Raw genomic sequence first — 14,676 nt, 5'->3', positions numbered from 1 at the left:
CAGTCATTACGGCCATGGTTTTAGAATTTACTTCAATGTTTATATAGCCTACCAACGGCCATCACATCGTGTTTTTGAAAGCTCACCAAGGCTACATTTGAAAACAAATAAAAAATACAGTAAAATATTACAATTTGTTTTCAACATTGATTATTATTGATCAGCAAATCCTCATATTAGAGTGATTTCTGAAGGATCATTTGACACTGAAGACGTAATGATGCTGGAAATTCAGGAATAAATTACATTTGTGATCAAGATCTTGTATTGTTAATCTCTGTAAAGTCTCCTCCAGCACATCCCAAAGACTATCAATTTATTCATAAACGAAACACCACTCGTGTATGTTTCTGCTGAAGTACAGTCTCATCCCAAGAAGTCATATACTGACGTCTTGGGACGTCTTTTGACCATACGTCAACATCCGCCGTTTTAGGGTACCCTTAAACGTTGGTTATATGACGATCCCGGGCCGTCATACAACTGACGCTTTACCTTTAACTTCGGTTAGGTTTAGGGGTAGGTTTAGGTCTGGGGTAGGGTTGGGATCCGATAACGTCATCTAACCGATATTTAAAGGATAATTCCGGTATTTAACACCTTGAGTCTATTTTGTAGTTTGTTTTGAATGAAATAGAGGTGGACTTTTGAATTTTTACAATGGGTCCTGTCTCGACTTTTTTGACTTTTTTAGAATCGCCTGTGACAGCTTTAGACTGGGTGTCTATGGGCATGCACAAACATGTCCTTAAAACAACCCTTAAAGGGTTAGTTCACCCAAAAATGAAAATTCTGTCAGTATTTACTCACCCTCATGTTGTTCCAACCCCGTAAGACCTTCGTTCATCTTCGGAACACAAATTAAGATATTTAAGAGATCGCTCCTGCATACTAGTCCATAGGCTTCTTGAGGGACTGGCTCTTGCTGTCCTCGAAAAGTCATTAAGACATCGTTAAAATAGTCCAAGTGACTACAGGGGCTCAATCTTAAGTTTATCAAACGACGAGAACACTTTTGTGCGCAAAAAAACAACAAAAATAACGACTTTATTTCAACTATTCACTTCCTTCTCCATGAGCCTGTAAGTCCGTTAACGTAGTGTGATTGCGTAGAGCTACGTCACACGTAGGCTCACTATTGGCCGACGCTGGTCATGTGTGTGTGATGCGTGTGACGTACAATAACAGAAGCTTACGCTATTAAACTAGTAACCTGACTCGCGCTGAGGGAGAAATAAACGAATAGTTGAAATAAAGTCGTTATTTTTGTTGTTTTTTTGCGCACAAAAGTGTTCTCGTCTTTTGATAAACTTAAGATTGAGCCCCTGTAGTCACTTGGACTATTTTAACGATGTCTTTAATGACTTTTCGGGGACAGCAAGAGCCAGTCCCTCAAGAAGCCTATGGACTGTATGCAGGAGCGATCTTAATATCTTAAATATCTTAATTTGTGTTCCGAAGATGAACGAAGGTCTTACGGGGTTGGAACAACATGAGGGTGAGTAAATACTGACAGAATTTTCATTTTTGGGTGAACTAACCCTTTAACGTTCATTTTCAAAACTGTGCGTGGTTCGTGGTGTTCGTTGCTGTTCCGAAACAAGTAGCGTAGCGAAATACCGTTTCATCGTGTTTTATTTGTCATTTTTTAAAATCGCATTGATGTCTGCTGGAGGACTCAGTGCTCGTTGATATTACTGCGCTAGGCTAGCTACCGGAAACGGAAAGGGGTCTGTTTACATTTGGTTGTAGTCTTTTCGCTCGGTTCTCCGTCTTGCCCATAGACAGTAAGGTCTTGCCATATTCGACTCTTTTACTGTGCGCTATACACCGTACAGCGTCCTGGTTGTCGCCATCAAGTGGTCGGGAGTGTGCTAACGCTTCAGACTCAAATATCAAGCGGAAGTTTATACGCGGTTGTGAGGTATCTGAAAAAATACTTCCACTATAGCAAACAACACGGATTTAAAGCATACATTGCCCCGATATATTTGTGTTTAATCATCAACGAACACCACCAACCACTCGGTGAGTTGCACAGTTTTGAAAATGAACGTTAAGGGTTGTTTTAAGGACATGTTTGTGCATGCCCATAGACACCCAGTCTAACGCCATCACAGGCGATTCTAAAAAAAGTCAAAAAAGTCGAGACAGGACCCATTGTAAAAATTTCTAAGTCCACCACTCTATTTCATTCAAAACAAACTACAAAACTACTTTCTTCAGTCGAAAAGAAATTAAGGTTTTTGATGACTTCATTGGGAGCCAAATGGTTCAAGGTCCAAATGAGAGTTTCAGTGCAGCTTCAAATGGCTTTAAACGACACCAGATGATGAATAAGGGTGTTATCAAGGACCCTTCGAGTCATGACTCAAAAAAAGATTTGTTCATTCTCCTGTTCACACAGGAGAGTCACGAACGCGCATCACAGAACAGAGCAAGGCGAGCATTTGAGCTTATAAAACTTCAACTTTGTTATTTATTCATGAAATGAGCGATCGTTTCGCTTGATAAGACCCTCATTCATCGTCTGGAATCGTTTAAAGCCCTTTGAACAGTTTGTAGTTTGCACTGAAACTCTCATTTGGACCTTGAACCGTTTGGTTCCGTCCATTATATGAAGAAAATCCTGGAATGTTTTCATCAAAAACCTTCATTTCTTTTCGACTGAAGAAAGGAAGACGTGGACATCTTGGATGACACGGGGGTGAGTAAATTATCAGCAAAAGTTTTTTTTTTTTTTTTTTTTTTTTTAAGGTTTTATGCATATCGTTATCCTGTAAACGCACCCTTAGGCCCAAACCTCGTCCCATATCTGTGATGTTCAATGTCCATTTAGTACATCCATCAAAACAGTTCCCACAATGGCTTTCAGGTGTTCCAGCTTATGTTGGGTTGTAAGCAGAGTGTCATAACCTGCAGACCATCTTGCTGTATCCGGATGAAAATTGATGGCTGACCGTTGGGAGACGGAGAAGATCTGTGTTCAGCTGAAGGGTTTCGAATACAGACACATAAATAACCAGCCCTCGTTCCCATCAAACTTCACTCTAAAATGGAGCAACTCCTGGATTCTCACACACACATAATGCTAATGTGCTTATTATGTACAGCCAACCAGACAACAGTATGACCACACACACACTCAAGCTACACCAACCACAAAACAATAGGAGTATTTTTAGACGTGGTTTAAGGAAGTATAGTCTATCCTGTAGTCTGATATTCAGATTGAGCTCTTTCTCTCTCTCTTTGCTGGTGATTAAACCCCTTCTTTGCTCTTATCAGCAGTCTAGTGAATGTGGTTTGTTCTTCTCCTATGTTTAATCGGAGCTCAAATCAGCCGCCCCATGCAAGCCTCTCGTCCCAGAGACGACTCCTTCACCTCTGCCCATGCCTGCCCACGTACGCTCGTTTATTTTAAACTTGAAGATGAAATGACATGATAATGTGCATGAGGGACGTCGTACAGGGTTTTTGGTAAACTGTAACCAAATTTGACTGCCAGTGATCGCCATGCTGTGACATTCTGTTAATCATTTCCTTTGTGTTGCATGAGAAAAAAAAATATACCAAACAATACGAGGGTTTTCCATTTAACGAATGTTATTTTTGTTGTCATTATGTGCAAGTACTTTAATATGCAGAGACCAAAATGAGTGAACATTTAAAATCAGTTTGCTGATCCATGAAGTTCTCTCGGTCTATATTGTAACACAGATGAAGATGCAGGTGTGTGTGTGGGTGTGTGAGGGAATGTATGTCAATGCGACGACACGTTTGCATGTGTGTGTTCGTCTTTGGCATGTAATTTTGTGGATTTTACTGTACATGTCTGTGTGTTTGTGCTTATGAGTTCCACTCCCTCAACTTAATATATGTTTAATAATTAATTGGATCGGAGCAACCACAAAATCGCAAAACACATTTTTGGGATAATATATGGTCAACAACGTCTTGCATTTTCAATCATGATTTTAGTATTTTTTATTCTGTTTTAGAAAAGCAAATCTGTGTTCTATGTGTATAATAAATGTAGACACTGATGGAAATCTATATATTTTTTTGGCCTCTTCCATAGCTCAACTCTGCCCTCTATCAGTCAGTGGATTTTATTACAGTACTCTATGTATTCTGAAGTGTGTGTGTTGGTGTTTCAACAAGTTAGTTGCCCTGTAAAACAAAAGATACATTTTCCAAAAAAGCAGTCGAATGGAAGTAACAGTACATTTTAAAAAGGTAAAAGTTAAAATTAAACTTTATGTGGATTTCTTTTTGTTTCGGTCCCTGTGAGGAAAACAGCTAATAAAGCATACTAAACTGTTTTGAAAGCCCATAAAACATGAAAACCAGTGTGTGTGTGTGTGTGTGTGTCTCTTTAAGGATGAGGAAGAATGCTGTGGTTTTTGCCAGGGCGTTTAGAGCAGTGCCCCTGCAGTCAGTCACACACACACACACACTGTTTTCTCCCGGTCTCTCCTTCTGGAAACTTGCTTTCCAACTCCATCCTTTGAGACAGGCATCCCATGTCATGTTGTGATCTAATTCTTTTGGTAATTCTCTAACTAAATAATCAGCAAACCCCCTCACTTATGAGACAAACGTAACGTGTGTGTGTGGCTTGGTCTGTTTCCCGTTTCATACGTTTATTTGTTGCCCCAGGGAACATGAGAGAAGGAGGGGTTCACTTTGGGCCTATCTGGGCATACAAACGCATTAGGCTTTAAAGTGACTTGCAATAAGATAGTAGACGATGGAAATGAAGGCTGAGAGGCTGAGATATGGACAATATAAGCAGTGTCCGGATGTGTCCTTTCATGCATGCCGATTAAGTACATTTATGTGAGTGAAAAGTTTCATTGAATGTCCTTGTAATGTGAATTTTAAATATTGTATGTCACAACCTTTCTACGTCTCATGCCTCAAAGCTAGCTCAAAGAACCCCCTAGTGGAGAAAAACCACCACCGCATGTTTGAGTGAGACAAGGGATCAATAGTGTCCTGCTTTATTGGATCCAGATTTGAGCGTCGGAGCCACAGATGAATGAGTTTTGTAGTCTGGTGAGCGGCTCATGTGGAGTTCAGGCTGTCAGACACGTCTGGTGGGGGTTATGCCTGAGAAAAAGAGCATGGCACGGTAAACCTGAGAGTCCTGTCCCGCTTCCCCAGGAACAACACGCTCTCTCACGGGCCCGGGCTGTGGACAGAAATGAGAGGTGACAGCGTATTCATTTCAGTTGCTGCTTTCTTTAAGGGCCTGCTAAAAGCCTGTTGAATGATGAGTGGTCAGAGGATTTATTGAGGAGAGATGACTTTAAATTTTCTTAGACGAGGTGTGCAGTCATATGCCTTGACTTGCTGTTTTCCACTAAGGATTTTGTTTTCGTCCACATGGTCCTGGCTAGTATTAAATGCTAAGATGAACGCCCTGGAGTTTCATAGACGGCCGATGAATTAAACGAGATTTGGTGCTAGTTCTGGGTAAAGATATTGGTTTCTGATGAATGCAATCGCCATTTGAGCAAACCTTATTCTGAAACCTTTACAGCGCATCTCGAATCCAACAGTGGGCTTTGGTTTTTACGTGTTCGCTAAGGGGTTCTCAAAAATATTTGAGCCAGGGACCTTATAGGGCAGAAAGATTTCCAAGGACCCTCTCATAATTAAAACAGTGATAAATACAGGCGTGAGTATGCTTAATTCCTTGGCGTTAATAGTCCCCAACTGTAAATATTGAATTTTGCAATAATACAGCATTTTCTGGAAAATAAGTAAAAAAAAAAAAACATTTATAAAAACGTATATAACACTATGCACACATTTGCTGTGTTGTTTTAACCCAATTGTGGGTCAAATATGGACAAACTCAAACATTGGGTTAAAAATGTAATTAAAAAATGTAACCCAATGGCTGGGTTTGTCCATATTTTACCCAAATTTGGGTTCAAACAACCCAGCATTTTTAGAGTGTAAACTGATTTATTTAAAGCGAAACTAAAACTTGCACTCTAAACAATGCTGGGTTGTTTTAACCCAGAATTGGATAAAATATGGACAAACCCGAATGTTGGGTTAAAAATGTAATTTAAAATTTTAACCAGACTTCAACTTATTACATTTTTAACCCAAATTTGGGTTTGTCCATATTTGACCGAAACTTGGGTTGAAATAACCCAGCATTTTTTTTTAGAGTGTGGGCTCTTCTCTTATATGTCCGCATGTTTGGTTGATAACTATTTTGGATTATGTAAACAAGGCTTTATTCATCAGCCCTAATATGCATGTAAAACAGCATCACATGCCCACAGAATGTTTGGCATCGCCTCAATGCATGGTGGCACAGCCTGGCTATTTAAACTGAGCCGAACTTTCTCTATATTTAGATGACTGATTGTTTAGTTTTATGAATAGGCTTTGATACCAGTTTAGAGATGCTAACTGATGTTATTTGGCACAATCACTTGATTTTTTCTATATAGCAGCTGAAACGTAAAACTTAAAATATTAAGGGCCGTACACACCGGGACGAATATCAGCGCGCATTATTCGTCAGCGTTTTTCCAACACGTTTTTTGTGTTCACACCCAAGCGATTTCCGCTGACGATGAGCTGAGGAAACATGCAAATTCGTTCCCTGACTTTAAATGGCGCCCATTTGCTCTGTATTTTTCTTTTCTGAAGTTGTTTGTAGTCCCTGTCGCATTTGGGTTCTAGCACCAACGAGAACATCAGCTCTACATTCATCTTGCCTTGCATCTTCCTCGTCTTATTTCTTCCTGGCTGTGTAGTGTAGACGGCGAAGCTACTTGGCGTATATCTTCTTCGCCATTGCATATGTGTGCTTGGAAAGACTGTTTTGTGTTTGAGCGCCCCCAAGTTGTGTTTTACCAACCTGATCTCACAGGAATTTGTACGAATTTTACGAGGTGGCTAATTCGTAACAATTCGTACGACCTCACTCGTACGAATTAGTACAATTTTTGCTAATCGTACGTATTTTACGAATTGCCCAATTCGTATGAATTCGTACGAATAACCTACCCCTGACCCCGCCCCCAAACCTACCCATTAGACAAATTGTACGAATTCGTACGAGTGAGGTCGTATGAATTAGTACGAATTAGACACTTTTTAATCACTCATACGAATTCGTACGAATTGGTCGAAAACACAAAAGCGCCAATCTCATTGGTCGGATAGTTTTTGACGCGGCGCGTCAAACAAAAAAAACGAACCCAAGGCATTTTATAAAAAATGACACTTTTATGCATGGCGTTAAACCCTTTGTATAATTTACAGCCTTAAAGGGTCAAATTTCTGCAATTAAGCAGAAAGTCCTTATAGATGCATGTTAAGAATGTGATTAATTGTCTAACTGATTGTCTAATGAAAGTCAACCTGATGTCCGATCAAACCAGATGTGTGACTTCGGTGCAAGGTCATCTATTTCTCCGTTTGGATGGAGGGAACAGTCGTGATGATTGGTGTCCTATGAGGAAGTTCAGCACTTTCGCTGCCACTGGTGAGACCTTACCTTTATAAATGCTCTCTTATAAACCAACCACAGCGTTTAATTTCCCTTTCCAAATTCTAATGACAAGCATGAGTGCTCTGCTGTTTGCATACACAGATACATTTCCAGATCCAGTTTCACGCGTCTGTGAAATTCATATTACAAACCATGAATCTAAAGAGTCCGCACTCAACACACTTCGTGAATAAGGAAAAAAGTGGACAGACTTCTCCAGGTGTTCATATGTGTAGTTTTATGAGGGCTAGAGAATAAGATTAAGTCACACGACTTCTTACAATCTCCAGAGCTGAAATTACTGACATTTAAGTTGGAATGAGTCTGATTGGAGTTTAGGAAAGCCCTTGGGTTTATCCTGTTGCGTGTGGGCCTTGACGGGGTTAGCGTGAAAAGAGTTGCCCTGCCTTCACTGGTGCCGGCATCTCATTTTCCCGTTCCCCTTGAGAACATCTAGAGATGTGGAAAATGAGCTATCTTCATCTCTTTTGCTCTCTTGCTTCTCCAGTTAAATAAATAAGACATTACACTGGAGGACCCAGGCCTTCATTACTACATACTCGATGTAATCAGACACGTCTGTATGTTTCTGCATATTCCTAAATAGACATATATTAGAGAGGTCCCAGGAGGTGGAGTTGGACCTTTGAGATAAGTCACACCAGCCATGGGGGATGATCATAGATGGGATGCAGGAATTTGTCTCTTCATGAGAGACGGTTTCATTTTTAACCGTTTGTGGAGACTGAGCTGGTTCAAATATGGCCTTGTTTTGAGTGTATTCCTGATCCCTTTAACCTTTGATTTCATCGTTCGGTTCTGAATAGTAATACTAAGTGATGTATAAAATATAAACTGTCGTGTTCGAAAGTTGCCAGTTTAAGTTTTAAGTAAAAAAAGTTTAAGTAAAAAAAAAGCTGATAAAAACGAGTTTTGTCAAAGTCTATGTGCAGATCAGATTCAGAACGATGATCAGAAGCTCATCTTGGGTCCACATTTCACTCAGTAACATTAGGCAGTTTTTATTTATTGACACGGACTCGACTGTATTTTAAAACCAACGGACTCTGTCTCGACTCGGACTCGACCCTTCAAAGACTCGGCCTTGACTCGGACTCGACTGTATTTGAAAACCAACGGACTCGGCCTTGACTCGAACTCGACTGTATTTGAAAACCAACGGACTCGGCCTTGACTCGGACTCGACCCTTCAAAGACTCGGTCTTGACTCGGACTCGACTGTATTTGAAAACCAACGGACTCAGCCTTGACTCAGACTCGACCCTTCAAAGACTCGGTCTTGATTCGGACTCGACTGTATTTGAAAACCAACGGACTCTGTCTCGACTCGGACTCGACCCCTCAAAGACTCTGTCTTAACTCGGACTCGACTGTATTTGAAAACCAACAGACTCGGACTCGACTCGGACTCGACCCTTCAAAGACTCGGTTTTGACTCGGACTCGACTGTATTTGAAAACCAACGGACTCGGCCTTGACTCGGACTCGACCCTTCAAAGACTCGGTCTTGACTCGGACTCGACTGTATTTGAAAACCAACGGACTCGGCCTTGACTCGGACTCGACCCTTCAAAGACTCGGTCTTGACTCGGACTCAACTGTATTTGAAAATCAACAGACTCGGTCTTGACTCGGACTCGACCCTTCAAAGACTCGGTCTTGACTCGGACTCGACTGTATTTGAAAACCATCGGACTCGGCCTTGACTCGGACTCGACCCTTCAAAGACTCGGTCTTGACTCGGACTCGACTGTATTTGAAAACCAACGGACTCTGTCTCGACTCGGACTCGACCCCTCAAAGACTCGGTCTTGACTCGGACTCAACTGTATTTGAAAACCAACGGACTCTGCCTTGACTCGGACTCGACCCTTCAAAGACTCTGTCTTGACTCGGACTCGACTGTATTTGAAAACCAACGGACTCGGTCTCGACTTGGACTCGACCCTTCAAAGACTCGGTCTTAACTCGGACTCAACTGTATTTGAAAACCAACGGACTCTGCCTTGACTCGGACTCGACCCTTCAAAGACTCTGTCTTGACTCGGACTCGACTGTATTTGAAAACCAACGGACTCGGTCTCGACTCGGACTCGACCCTTCAAAGACTCGGTCTTGACTCGGACTTGACTGTATTTGAAAACCAACGGACTCGGTCTCGACTCGGACTCGACCCTTCAAAGACTCTGTCTTAACCCCCTGAGCCCGACGGCGTCGTCGACGATGCCACACGTCACCTCCGATAAATGTTTACATAACTCGATGACAGATTTATCGATTTTCTTACCGTTTTTTCCAGCAGAAAGCTAACGAGCTAGCCATCACGGGGGTGTCTTTCGGGTCTTTCTAGCCTTTACAGAAGGTTTTCTATCCAGCCTGGAACTTGTGCTTCCTTTCAGAGGTTTTCAGCAATAAATCCAAACGCTTTATGTCAAACTTTGATAATCTTGAAGCCCATAATTCATAAATATTCGGTCATTTTTGCCGCTAGCTCAATGCTAGCGGACATCCTGGATATCACGTGATGTTTTCACGTGATGGTTTTTGACCAATTACAGGCTGATCCGTTGTAAACATTGGTGTGCGTCATTACGCATGAACCAAGCGCTGATATAGTGTAGAGAGATAGAGAGACTCACGGAGACGCGCGATTCACAGAGAAACACAGCGAAATGGACGTAAATAAAGCGCTGGTCTATTTTGGTGCATTGCAGGATGAAGGATTTTCAGGAGAACAGAGCTTTTTGACAGATGAGAAACTAGATTACCAGGATAGACCCAGCTGAAGTGCCATTTATTTATTTACTGTAAAAAAGTATTATAGTAGTATAAATGTATTATAAAAGAATAAAAAGAACATAATAAATAAAAGAATAAATAAAATAGAAATGCAAAACCTGTGATGTGGCCCTCTGTGTGATTGCTGATAGGAACTGTTTTGAGGCTTGGCACCAGTGAATTTCATGAGGCCCCAAACGCCTGGACTTCTTTTGGAAAAATGTCAATAGTTTTTGTTCTGTACAAGTTATAATGTTTATTCCTGTGCTCCAGGACTCCAAAGACATGAACAAACTATTTTCCAGAGGAAAATTGCTTAGCTTTTATTTATTTGTGTGTGATTTCAATAAATAATTGAGTGATTCCATTTCCGATTTATTTTTTCATTTGTCTTTATGGTCCCATAACTTATTTTACATTCAGGTGACATCAATGTAACACAAATATGCTGAAAGTTCAATTTGTCCTGAAAAAAAAGAGGTGTGTCAATTGTCTGTGCACCAAAGGGTTGATATTTTACAAGCTTTTTTAGTAAATGACACCAGACGGAAAATTTATTGTAAAAATACCCTTAGGTCTCAGAGGGTTAACTCGGACTCAACTGTATTTGAAAACCATCGGACTCTGCCTTGACTCGGACTCGACCCTTCAAAGACTCGGTCTTAACTCGGACTCGACTGTATTTGAAAACCAACGGACTCTGCCTTGACTCGGACTCGACCCTTCAAAGACTCGGTCTTGACTCGGACTCGACTGTATTTGAAAACCATCGGACTCGGCCTTGACTCGGACTCGACCCTTCAAAGACTCGGTCTTAACTCGGACTCAACTGTATTTGAAAACCAACGAACTCTGTCTCGACTCGGACTCGACCCCTCAAAGACTCGGTCTTAACTCGGACTCAACTGTATTTGAAAACCAACGGACTCTGCCTTGATTCGGACTCGACCCTTCAAAGACTCGGTCTTGACTCGGACTCGACTGTATTTGAAAACCATCGGACTCGGCCTTGACTCGGACTCGACCCTTCAAAGACTCGGTCTTGACTCGGACTCGACTGTATTTGAAAACCATCGGACTCGGCCTTGACTCGGACTCGACCCTTCAAAGACTCGGTCTTGACTCGGACTCAACTGTATTTGAAAACCAACGGACTCTGTCTCGACTCGGACTCGACCCCTCAAAGACTCGGTCTTAACTCGGACTCAACTGTATTTGAAAACCAACGGACTCTGCCTTGATTCGGACTCGACCCTTCAAAGACTCTGTCTTGACTCGGACTCGACTGTATTTGAAAACCAACGGACTCGGCCTTGACTCGGACTCGACCCTTCAAAGACTCTGTCTTGACTCGGACTCGACTGTATTTGAAAACCAACAGACTCTGCCTTGACTCGGACTCGACCCTTCAAAGACTCTGTCTTGACTCGGACTCGACTGTATTTGAAAACCAACGGACTCGGTCTCGACTCGGACTCGACCCTTCAAAGACTCGGTCTTAACTCGGACTCAACTGTATTTGAAAACCAACGGACTCTGCCTTGACTCGGACTCGACCCCTCAAAGACTCTGTCTTGACTCGGACTCGACTGTATTTGAAAACCAACAGACTCTGCCTTGACTCGGACTCGACCCTTCAAAGACTCTGTCTTGACTCGGACTCGACTGTATTTGAAAACCAACGGACTCGGTCTCGACTCGGACTCGACCCTTCAAAGACTCGGTCTTAACTCGGACTCAACTGTATTTGAAAACCAACGGACTCGGCCTTGACTCAGACTCGACCCTTCAAAGACTCGGTCTTGACTCGGACTCGACTGTATTTGAAAACCAACGGACTCTGCCTTGACTCGGACTCGACCCTTCAAAGACTCGGTCTTGACTCGGACTCGACTGTATTTGAAAACCAATGGACCCGGTCTCGACTCGGACTCGACCCCTCAAAGACTCGGTCTTGACTCAGACTTAGCATAGGCGGTCTTGTCCCCATCACTAGCATCTGTATGATACGCACTTTATGGTGTGTAATGTGATTACAGTGCGTAGCATATGCACACAAAAAAACATTTTTGGCGTATAAATGGCACGAGAGATGTATTTATACAGTATTTATATAGTTTTTACCTCTTGTAACCACAGCCATGTCCAAGTGATCTGAGGGCGTGGGCGCTTTGTGGCTGTGGTTACAAGAGGTAAAAACGATATAAATACTGTTTGTTTTCTCACACAAACCGTTCGTTTCGTGTCTTAGGCCATCAGTGTGTACTTGCATTTATGAGTCATTAAATCATGTTTAATTTGGACTTCTCTGTGCATGCTCTTTGAGGTGGTGACCATAGACCTGCATTATGTGACTGACAGACAAGAACGGTTTGACCTAAAAACATCAAAATTGAAAATACTGTGGAAACAAAGACACCTAAATCTTGGATGCCCTCGAGGTAAGCTAAAACATACCAAAAATTAATTTCAAATTGAACTATCCCTTTAATACGCATGAGCATGTAGTCACTGTTTTCACAAATTTACGTTTTTGTAATTCACTTGATAACGGTAAACTCGCTCTTTGAAACCCGTCTTCAACAGTGCATTTTCAGGCGCCTAAATGCCGTCGTTGTGTAAATAAACTTGAAATGAGTAGCAACAGTAACATTGTAAAAGCTACAAGACAAAGGAATGGAGGAATGGAAAAAACGACCATTTTCTGACACTAACACTAGCAGTGTTTATTGTTCTTTACTCCTGTCATAAGGCATTGGATGGAAATGCGTCATCCAGCCATTGATGTGATTTCAATGGCGACATCTGTACAATTCCAGGAGTTACTTAGGATATATTGAGAAATAAATTAAATAATAATACTGAATAAAGAGGTGATGAAAATAAAACTTTTCAGTGTTGGTTAAAGATTGCAAGAATTGTATGTTGGAAATGACAGTCAGACACTACTAGTAACGTGCCGGTTGCCTTCAGATATGTTTCCCGTCTGGTTAAGGTGGCAATTTCCTGCTATTGTTCAAAAGAATGTGTGTGATCTTATGAGAACGTGGCGTGTTATTCCCAACACGGTTCATCTCAAGAGTTTACATTCAGGTAAATTTAGACGCATGGGAAAACTGTATTTTTTCAAAACTAGTTTATTATTTACGGAAGCATATTGCATTCACTTTTGCATTCAGTTTTTCTGAATTAACGAGTTAATTATCTCAGAGTTACAAGTCATTTTTTTCATGTAAAAAAATGTTTGCTCTGTTTTTCTGAATTAATGACTTGATCATCTCAAAAACTCAGAAATTCAGAAAAACAGAGCAAAAACTTCTTTTTTTTTTAAATTCTGAGATAATTATCTTGTTGATTCAGAAAAACAGAGTAGATTTTGTTTCCTCAAGTGAATGCAATACGCTTCCTCCGTAATTATTAGTTGTCACATTTGAAAAACAATCTAGTTTTGGGACCATGAGCTCAAACTAAATTATTACAAAAATCCTTTAGCAACAACACATATAATCATTATGCAATACATTTTAAATTGTGTAATAATTGTTTAAATGGATGGTAACACTTTATTTTAAGGTAAATACTAGGCTACAGTAAATGCTACTGACTAACAGTAAATGATGCATAATTAATAACCCTAAACCAACCCCTAACCCTATAGGTTAAGTAGTGTAATGTAATGTCACCTTAAAATGTAGTGTCCTTGTAACATATGTTAACATTGCAATAATCGTAAATTATGCACAATTAGATGCAACTAACAAACAAACCATAACCCTATAGTTAATGCTAATTAATATTACCCAATTACACTGTAATGACATCTTAAAATAGTGTGTAACCAAATGTACAATCACAAGCAACTCCAAAATATGATTTGGCTTCATATTAAGTGTTGTTATGTAGCCTATATGCGGATATCTAACCCTTGTAACGATGTGTCATCAAGCTTATGTGAGAACCGCTTCAGGTGACATCGATGAGGAGTGTATATTAAGTGTTTGGTTCCCTGCTGATATTCACACGTCACGCATCAGCAGATCTGCCCACTGTAAACCTGCCGCTGGTTCTTTGAAGGAGTTTTCTGGTGGAGGAAATGGAGTTAGTGAAGTGAACAGGGTCAACCTAACAGGAAAGAGACGCGCACGGGTGACGCGTGGATGGGACACGATCCTCGCGAGACAGACATCGCTAACCAAAACATAAATGCTATTTATTATTTCAAATGCATTTTTTCCTTGTAAAATATATCACGAAGCACAAACAGATAAATTTGTTTTTTTATTCGTTTTAGAAGAAATAGTACGGAGCCCCTAAAGGGACATTGTGGGAGATGGGGAAAAATAAGTCTA

This window comes from Pimephales promelas, chromosome 10 (assembly GCF_988280905.1).
Source record: "Pimephales promelas chromosome 10, fPimPro1.hap1.1, whole genome shotgun sequence".
NCBI lineage: Eukaryota > Metazoa > Chordata > Actinopteri > Cypriniformes > Leuciscidae > Pimephales > Pimephales promelas.
This window is presented reverse-complemented; position numbering follows the sequence as displayed.